The sequence below is a fragment of the Cnephaeus nilssonii genome (assembly GCF_951640355.1).
Source record: "Cnephaeus nilssonii genome assembly, chromosome: 1".
NCBI lineage: Eukaryota > Metazoa > Chordata > Mammalia > Chiroptera > Vespertilionidae > Cnephaeus > Cnephaeus nilssonii.
In genome coordinates, this window is record NC_137072.1 from 97573553 (window position 1) to 97583361 (window position 9809).

The following is a 9809-nucleotide window of genomic DNA, read 5'->3' on the forward strand; positions in this document are numbered from 1 at the left end:
CTGAAGTAAGAGTACCTTCCAAATGTAATGTTACTTGGAACTGTAGAAAATAGAATAAATAATTGCAAATGTTAATTTTTTGGCTTTTTAAAAAAAAATCCAAGGTAAAATATAATTTTAGTATCAGAAAAAGAGCACTTTAAGGGATATTCAAATACAAAAATGTAGTTTAGAATTGATTTGCCATATTACCTCCAGTGAAATCTCGCTAAGAATATACTTTACCTTTTTTTTTTTTAATTTTAAAAATAGTTGGAAAGTGTGTTTGCTCCATTAACATTCGTTTCCTTACAAATAGCACTATAGATATACTATCTCATCTGTTATTCAAATTCTCTGAGGTTACTGTTTCTGAAAATATTTCTACTCATGCAGCTTGGCTTACATTGCCCAGTTATGTACTAACTGTATTACTTATAGATGCAGCAATATTAATAAATTAGACCAGTTATTAGAAGAAATTTATTATATTGTGTGCCAGGAATCACTTTCTGATGTTAATAGAAATGAAGTGTATACCTACCAGCAAATCAATTGCTTAGCCATCTTCTCCAAATTTCTCATTTTCAGGTACAGAAATTTAGCCTTAAAGTTGCCTAAGGAAACGTAGCACAGATTTGGCATTGTTGGGTTACCCATTCATCCAGGTCCTAGGACATTAAGCTCCACCATTATCTGAAGTATAATCAGGAAGAGGTCTTTCTACTTGGTGCTGCTATACCAGGACATCACCTGAAGAGTCAATCAAGCCTCGGACTCTTTTAAAATATACTTAACTGCCTAACAGTTCTTCCTGTTCTCTCAGGAGCACAGACTGACCTATCTAGACAATTCTGATTCTACCCGTTGTTCAATTGTTGAATTTCTATGATGCTCTTTTCCTTAATTTTCTTGCCTTTGCTGAGGTGTTTAGGCTCTCATTTTCTTTCCTGTTAATATGTTCCCTCAGCCGCTCACTAGGCCAGTCTCTCATACAAGACCATTTTTCTTCTTTCCACCATCCACATATATTTTTAGAAGTTCATTTGCAGGAATTTTATTCCAAGGGCTTTATATAAGTTTGGATTTGTAGGTCACTAACGTAACTTTAAAGTTCTACTGTATCTTTCACTGACATGCTTTTGCAAGATAACTTACTATTTCAAAATCATTTAATACATGGTTTGAAATTTACCACATCCTATATGCGAATTGACCATACAGCAGAACAACCAGTCACTATGACATGCACTGACCACCAGGGGGCAGGCGGTCAAAGCAGGAGCTGCCCCCTGGGTCAGTGCTCTCCCACAGGGGGAGCACCGCTCAGCCAGAAGCCAGGCTCACGGGTGGTGATTGCAGCGGCGGTGGCAGGGCTTCCAGACTGCGAGAGGGTGCAGGCCAAGCTGAGGGACACCCTCGCTCCTGAGTGCATGAATTTCATGCACTGGGCCTCTAGTTAAAAATAATCTTTTAATCTTATAGTATGGCTGATATTGTACTTCCCTGACAAAACACTATATCGTCACTGAAAGCCTTCCTAAGGAGTTATGTATCGATTGCATTCAGTATCTGAAAAGGTTGGGAAATAGGCAAACGTAAGTAGTTAGATTCTCTAGGCATTTTTGCCCCCACTGTTGCCTCAGGTTTTCATTATCACAGGTAAATGAACAAAGTAGAATTCTCAATGTAAGGGATTTCAATATTGTCATATTTATTTAGTATGTTCAGTGCTTCACATGAGAAGCCCAATTAAGGTTTTTCATTGTGCAAAACATTTTCATTTATCCACATACTAGTGTTTATTCCTACGAATGTTATCGGTGGGGAGAGCTCCTCATCCCCACCTGTTGCTGCTCGGAGTGGGCTTCTTGTGATATCCTGAAAAAAAGGATTTTCTGAGACTCCCATGGGAGGATGAGATACTATAGGAAGCTTTATGTCTGTGGAATTACACCCCTGTTTGCCAGGTCCCATTTTCCTTTCTCCTGCCAAGGAAGACGTCCCATTTTGCCTTCAGCAGGGCTAAAATCAAAGCCAGTGTTCAGTCCAGCATCAGGCTAGATTAGTTTGTGTTCCCCACTGCAATCCATCAGTCCATTGCTTGTGGGTCCACATGATCACATGGCCATGGAGGGAACACGGGTGAATGCAAGGAAGCACCCGCAAAACCGAAAGAACCAGAGAGCCAAGAGCACCAAGAGAGATCAAACTCCTTTATTTAGGAGATTATATATTCCCAAATTTTCATGGGCTTGCAAAGGCCCTGCCAACCCTAGCCAATCCATCCCTCCCCAGGTTCGACTAACAGGCAATTTCCCTGTGTGACCCTACCCCATTGCCCATGCATTCATCTCCCCTTTGTTGGATCCCTTTCCCCAGTGATCTGCAAGGAATGGGCCAGTGGTTCCCTGAGGAGTGTGAAATTGCAGCTTCCTGGTGAAGCCGCCCAAATGGCTATGCTTATAATGTCTGGCCTCCCTTTTGCTCCTTTCCTGTTATTAATAACCACCTGATTACAATGGTATCACAAGAATCATGTTAAAACTTACCGATTCTCCAGTAAACTTACCTTGTGAATTACTACTTTATCATTCTGTTGAAACACCTTTGTGGGTTGATCCCTTAATTTCCACTCTTTGATTCATTGACCCCAAAATGATTCTCTGCTCCCTCAGTGATTTAGATTGTGCATAACTGTTTCAATAGTTCAAAATAGAACTCTCATTTCAATGGGGCTCTTATATCTCTCCTTTGTTGTTGTTTGTTTAGCCAGGCACTGATTTCCTAGGGAAAAAAAAAAAGTTTTTTCTTGTGAAGTTTGCATATTTTAACAGCAGTGGAACAGCTGTCTTAGGAAGTAATATTTCTATGTTTCACAGCTTGTAGCCACGCCATTAATACCATTTTACTTGTCTAATGGAGTTAATTCTTAAACACCACAAATCCTAATTATTTGAACAGCAGTGGGCCTTAATTCATAACTGCTGCTTCTGAAAACAAAAGAACTTTGTAGGTTGGAATGGAATGCTTGTGAGAGGTCCTCCCCTTTTATCTCATGATGAACATCATTTACAGAAATACTGCTCCCTCCGAGGTGATCGTTATCCCCAAAAGCAGCCCGGGAGCCACCCTGCTGTTTCGTGGTGGTGCAGTTAACAAACTCAAACTGTCTGGAGTTGCTCCCCTACCTCCATGCTCAAAGATTCTCAGAAGATCTAATCATTGCTTTATTTGGGGAGGGGGAATTAAGTGTGTATGAGTAGTGCTTATCCTTTTCAACTTTCTGTTTTAAGTGGAAATATCCCAGCTATTACAATTAGGAAACAGAAGTGATAATATTGATCTAATTATTGAAATGGTTATACTATCCATGAATTCTAAAAATCTGTAAATAGGAAAAAAAATACTATTAAAATGTGACGTTTAATATCTCTATTTAACAGTATATATTTCTCTATGCATCTCATTTCAAATAGTTTAGTATCTTAATATTTAGTGCATATCTTTACATAGCCTTCACAACACCATGTGTGTGTGTGTTTGTGTGTGTATTCGTGGTAAATTGCCTCAATAAATGTTGAAGGCTTTAAAAGAAGAGATTTTGTTATAAACTAGAGGCCCAGTGCATGAAAATTTGTGCACTTGGGGGGCTCTCTCAGCTCAGCCTTAGCCCTCTCACAGTCCGGGACCCCTCAGGGATGTCTGCCCGCTGGCTTCCCATGGGGAGTGGGCCTAAGCCAGCAGGCAGACATCCCTCTAGCAGTCTGGGAGCCCTCACTCCTTACCACCTACCTGCTCACTGCTCCTTACCGTTCGACTCACTGCTCCTTACCATTCAACTCACTGCTCCTTAGCGCTGCCTTGGAGTTGGGAGAGGCTCCTGCCACCATGGTTGCACTCTCCCGGCTTCTGGCTGAGCAATGCTCCCCCTGTGGGAGCGCACTGACCACCAAGGGACAGCTCCTGCATTGAGTGTCTGCCCCATGGTGGTCAGTGTGCATCATAGCTACCGGTCGTTCTGTGGTTCGGTCAATTTGCATATTACCCTTTTATTATATAGGATTGCTGGTGGCATACATAATAACAACACATAAAATATAAAAATATATGATAGGCAATATTACCAAGCATGATAATGCTAATATTATCTGTCATTTATTTTTCTATCAATATATCTATTTATGTTTAATGTATGTGTACATATATATGTACAGCTAGTTCCCAATTTATAATGGTGCAAAAGGGATATGTGCTAAGTAGAAACAATACTTCAAATTTTGAATTTTGATCTTTTTGTCTGTGCTAGCAAAATTGATACTACTCTCGTAATGCTGGGCAGGGCAGCGAGCCATGGGTCCCACTCAGGAACTTGACCATGTGGGTAAACAACTCCACGAAGTAATATGTTGGCAGCATTTTTTGGATATTGTGTTTTGTGTTCTTACATCCCACCCATCTTACAAAATTTCCCTCTATGTCTCCTGCTTCTGATGAAACTCAAGAAAATTGCCCAACTGTAGGCTAATGTAAGTGTTTTGAGAATGTTTTAGGTTGGCTAGGCTAAGCTATGATGTTCAGTAGGGTAGGAATATTAAATTCATTTTGGACTTATAATGTCTGCAACTTTTTGTAAACTATTTATCAGGATGTAACTCCACCATAAGTCAAAAAACGTCTATATATGTGACAAAACATGTGTTCCCTGAACATATATTTGCTATAATTTCTGCAGTAAATTGAAAAGGACAAATGAGAACTAAGAGACACAGTGATATTTAAATATTGTATACTGAATAAACAAATATTGAATTAATGGATATTGGGTTGGAGGATCCATAGTTTAAGTGCCATCACAAAAAACAAATCCCAAAGACCCGTGATCTTGGACTCAGAAAGTGCTCTTTTTATTTTGGACTCCGCCATGATTAACTAACTGTGTGATAATGTGAAATTCACTTAGCTTCTCTTGTCTTTATCTTCCCTATCTTTACAGTAAAGGAAATTTTCTAAATTACCAAGTGTGGTCTAAGAATTTTATAAATTCACACAATGCAAGCTGCAAGGTGAGTTTTACTAGATGCAATCGTGAGCTGATTGCTCCTCTCTTGTTCAGTCCCAAAACTGATAAAAAGTTATATTTCTGGATCCTTGAGGAGTCCTTGCTCTCTTTGTTCCTTTAATATGAGTAGCATCACAGTTGCACCACAGCTGCTAATAATTAGGTTCTTGATTTATTTGAGGCATGGTTTAATAAAAAGATTTATAGATGGTGAAAAGAAGATGTTCCACAATTAATGATTTTTTAAAGCTCGCACTGTGCCCATTATAGCTAATAACATGTCCCTTTAAGAGAGGTGTGAATGCAACAGTACAGTCAGCGATCATTTGCTAAAAAAGTAAAATTGCAATGACTTCAAATTCTTCATATAATTTACATTCTCTCAGCACATTTTCATATTTATATTCCTTGAGATCTAGCATGCATTTGACTGCCTTTAAATACATTCTCTAACTGCAAGACCTCAAAGAATATCCAGTGCAGATTTCTGAGATATACAAAGTCTGAATTTATTATCAGTCTTTCGAAGAATGCTTCATTCTCTGTTAGTGCAAGTGATCATTTGAGCATTTCAACATATGTTCCTTGAATATGTTCTTTTATAATGTTTTTAAAAATTAGCCCCGAAAATATGATTTTAGAATAATCTCTTTCATTATTAAGTGCATTTTATTTAATGTTTTTGCTATTATAATGTATGGTGATAACTATTCAGTAAAGGATGTGACTTTTCAAAGTAATAGAAATTATTTAATGAAAGATAAATAAAGATATATCTATATATGTATATATCTTATAAATCTGACAATTAAAAGATAAAAACTCTATAATAATGAAAGCACCAAACAGCAGAGTGACCATCCAGATGACCTTCCAGACAACCTTCCGGATGACCACACTATGACACGCACTGGCACCAGGCCAGACAAGGCGGGTGGGATGCGATTGGTAGGGGCCACCAATGCCCCATGATGCCAGGCAGAGGGAGGCCCAGGCCACCCTCTGCGCAGTGATGGATCAGGGAGCCCTGGGATGGATCGCCTCAAAGAAGGAGGCCCAGGCCTCCGCCACAGCCTTCAGGAGGGATACTCCGCAGGGCGCGACTGCAGGCTCTCTGCCAGGTCTCAATCCCCTGACCGGACTCCCCAGCTCAGCCCTGACTACAGAGGAGCTGAAATACGCTGACATCCGCAACATTGGGGCCAGGATCGCCCCCTTGCACTTCCTGGAGGTGAAACTGGACAAAAGACATCAACCTGTGAAAAGTGACCTAGAAGAGTTAGAGGAGCTGAGGAAAGGGCTCCAGGGAAAGACCAAAGTGGCGGCAGCCCGATGCTGGAACAAGAAGAAGGAGCAGACAGAGTTTCTGCAGCGGGAATCTGAGTGGCTGGAGCTCATGAACGCAGAGCTGAAATCCCAGATCTAGGAGCTAAAGCAGGAGCGGCACCAGCTCATCCTGATGCTCAATGGGCAGAGCTCCACCTGCATCCTCAGGACCGACAGCCTCAAGACCCCTGACTCAGAAGGCAATCCACTGCTGGAGCAGCTGGAGAAGAAGTGACCACGGGCTGGGAGGAGGAAGAGGAGGAGGAGGGTCCCAGAGGGCTCTTCCTTGCTGCATGAAAAACTCTTCAATGAGGCTCAGCACAGCCAGCATCGGCGAGGTTTTTTGTGAAACTCAGATCAGTCACACCAGGGGAAGAGACCCATGCTGATGAAACCCAGGACCAAGCACTGAGACCAAAGTAGTCCTGAGGGGGGCCTTTTCTCCCTGGGGCCAGGCTTGTGGGCACTTCTCTGGTCTCTCTGCCAGGACACCCACCCAAAAGACCTCCAAGCAGCCAGGAAAAGCCATGAGTTGCAACCAAAATTAGGCTGAGGATGGAACTCACAGTGAAACTGCAATCTGCCTGCCCCCAGCCCTGCCCCTGCCCCTGCCCCTGATCCTGATGCAAGGCTGGAGAATGGCACAGTGCCAGGCCCTGCTGTACCCACCCACCGTGGTCCAGCTCGGTCTTGCCTGGAGTGGCATCCAGAGTGCACCCTTTGCCGGCCCTGCTGGAGTTGCTGTGGGCTTGAGGCGCCCTTCCAAAGCACATACTCACTGGATGTTCACAGACTGGCTGTCCTGGCTGGGCTTTCAACTGCATATGTATTTTATACTTTCTTTTTTTTAAATATTTTTTACAAAAAAAAAAAGATTTTATACAAGCAATATATAAATGGATTTCTATAATCACGGGATGTGATACAGTATAAATATGCTATGGTTTGTTTGTTACGAACAGATATTCAGCAGTTATGGCCATTGCGTGTAACTTCTAAGTACTGTAGTCTCTGGGTGTTGGGGGTGGAAGAGGTGGGGGTGGGGGTGGGGTGCATTGCCATCCTGGTAAACCCTTCATAGTACTCAATCTTGTATTGCTCAGTGAACATTAATCTTACTTAAAAAAAAAAGAAAAGAAAGAAGGAGGCCCAGGCCACCCGGCTGGCAGTGCTGTGGTGGGTGGGTGGGGCCTTCCTCTGTGGGGCAATCGATCTGGGAGCCCCACAATCGATCTCCCCACAGAGGGAGGCCCAGGCCACTGGCCAGCAATGTTGTGGCAGGTGTGCAGGGCCAGCCAGTGACTGCCCCACAGAAGGAGGCCCAGGCCAGCCACACAATCGCATATCACACCTTTTTTTTGTATACATGCTTGTTAGTTCTTGGTTGGTTAGCCTCTGCCCTAACCCTTCCTTCCCTGCCCAGTAGGGGTTCCTGGTTTCACTTCCCCTCCCATAGTCCTGCCCCTACCTAACTTTTTTCTGTCTCAGTACCAGATTGTTGCATTTATGGTATTTAAGATGATTAGATATGTCTCAAAGTGCAGTAAGTTAAGACCCCCCCCCCCAAAAAAAAAGAGCACATTTTAGAAGCTGACAAGGATTCAAATAGCAGGTTTGTGTGTAGCAGCTGATGACTGAATCCTCAGGCAAATCACACATCCTCTCTAACCTCTGATTCTCTGTGTGTAGAGTGAGAAATAATGCCCTAGAAGCCTGTAAGTAGAAATCGTGAAGGTGCATTAAAAAAAAACACCAAAAAAAACAAACAAACCCCAAAAAACAACACACCTCAATGACTCAAACCCAGAAAGCTAAGTTCTCACACAGGATGGGGTAATCAGAGACTGTCATGAAGTATGCTCTACTTAATTATTTACTTAGAGAGGCAAATTGATAGAACTATACCGAATGCTTAGCACTGTGTCAGAAGGAAAGGAAGATTTGAAAAGTCTTGATCTACCAGTTAAATGATGTCTTCTAGAGTTTACACCTGACATTTTCCTTCTCACAACACATTGGGAAGAATTTGTCTCTTTGTTTCCCTCAACAAATGGGCCTGGAAGCATAACACCACCTACTCCCAGATTGGAGTCTATTGATATATGAACAGACTAATGATTTCTGTACACCGCCTCTAGTCACCCAATATTTGGTTCTCCTTTCATTTTACACACTAACAGTGAAAGGAATTTTAGGGACAAAGTAAGCAGGTTTGGGGAGTTTTGGAAACAAAGATGGCCCATGGAGGAGGAATGCATAGGTGAAGAGTTTGGAGCCACCAGAAGGTACACATATCAGAAGGTACACATACACAGAGGATAAGGGGAGAGGAAGACATCATTCCCAGAAGATAGGGAAAAGCCACAGAGTATGGGGGGAAAAGGAAACACACTTTCACAGAGAATAGAGGAATGTTGCAAGATAAGGGGAAAAAAAGAGGGGGGCACAATGTGGGCTCTGGCCTTTGAAACTGATACTATGTAACACAATAACCAATGAGGGAAGCACGGAACTCCTAAATTAACGAAAGGTCCAATTAGAAAGGTTCAGGTTAAAACAAAGAACTGAAGCATATATAAACTGGAGACAAAGGGACATGAGATGGATTTTTTATTTTTATTTTGAGAGAGAGAGAGAGAAGAAGAAGCAGGGTTTTCCCATTTGGGGTCCCCTCTCTAGGGGTCCCCTTTGGGAACACCTCTGCCCAGATGGACTTTGTATATGCTTCCAATAAACTTCTACATTTTTATTAAAGAAATCGGTTAGTCCATGAATTTATTCTTCATCTTCATTGGACAAGAACCCACGAGAAGAAGTCTGTATCCCGAACCCCACGTTTCAACAGGACTTTTCCCCTTCCAAGGGGATTACTAAATTGCCATTGGCTTCTGACATCAAGTTTGACGTTCAATATCTATGTGTGTTTTTTATATCATATCAATAAAAATCGATATCTCATTGTTTATATCATTCCTACAATATTGTGATTTATAATCAACAAATATTTGGTCATTCAGATCACCACAATATACACTGAGTGGCCAGATTATTATGATCTCTGAACGCATAATAATCTGGCCACTCAGTGTATATCCTATATAATAAAAGGCTAATATGCAAATTGTCCCCTCGACCAGGAGTTCCACCAGCAGGCAGGCCGGCCAACCGCCCATGTCCTCTCCCCCTGGCCAGGCTGGCCGGACCCCACCCATGCATGAATTCATGCACCAGGCCTCTAATATATATATATATATATATAGTGAGTGGCCAGATTATTATGTGTTCAGAGATCATAATAATCTGGCCATTCAGTGTATTTCTCCTATATATTTGCTCTTCTTACCAGTTGCTGGCTCACAGCTCCCCAAACCCTTGGAATTCCTAAGTGACAAGAGCCATAAATTAGTCTTTTGTTATGTTAACTATGTGACTTTTGCAAAGC

At 41.8% G+C, this 9809-nt stretch overlaps 1 pseudogene across 1 annotated transcript; it reads left to right on the forward strand.

Annotated features, from left to right (window-relative positions):
- The first annotated feature begins 6053 nt into the window (after window positions 1–6053).
- LOC307095452 (jun dimerization protein 2-like) lies at window positions 6054–6602 on the forward strand (annotated as a pseudogene). Its single transcript has one exon. The product of its transcript is annotated as a jun dimerization protein 2-like (transcript).
- Window positions 6603–9809: the final 3207 nt, after the last annotated feature.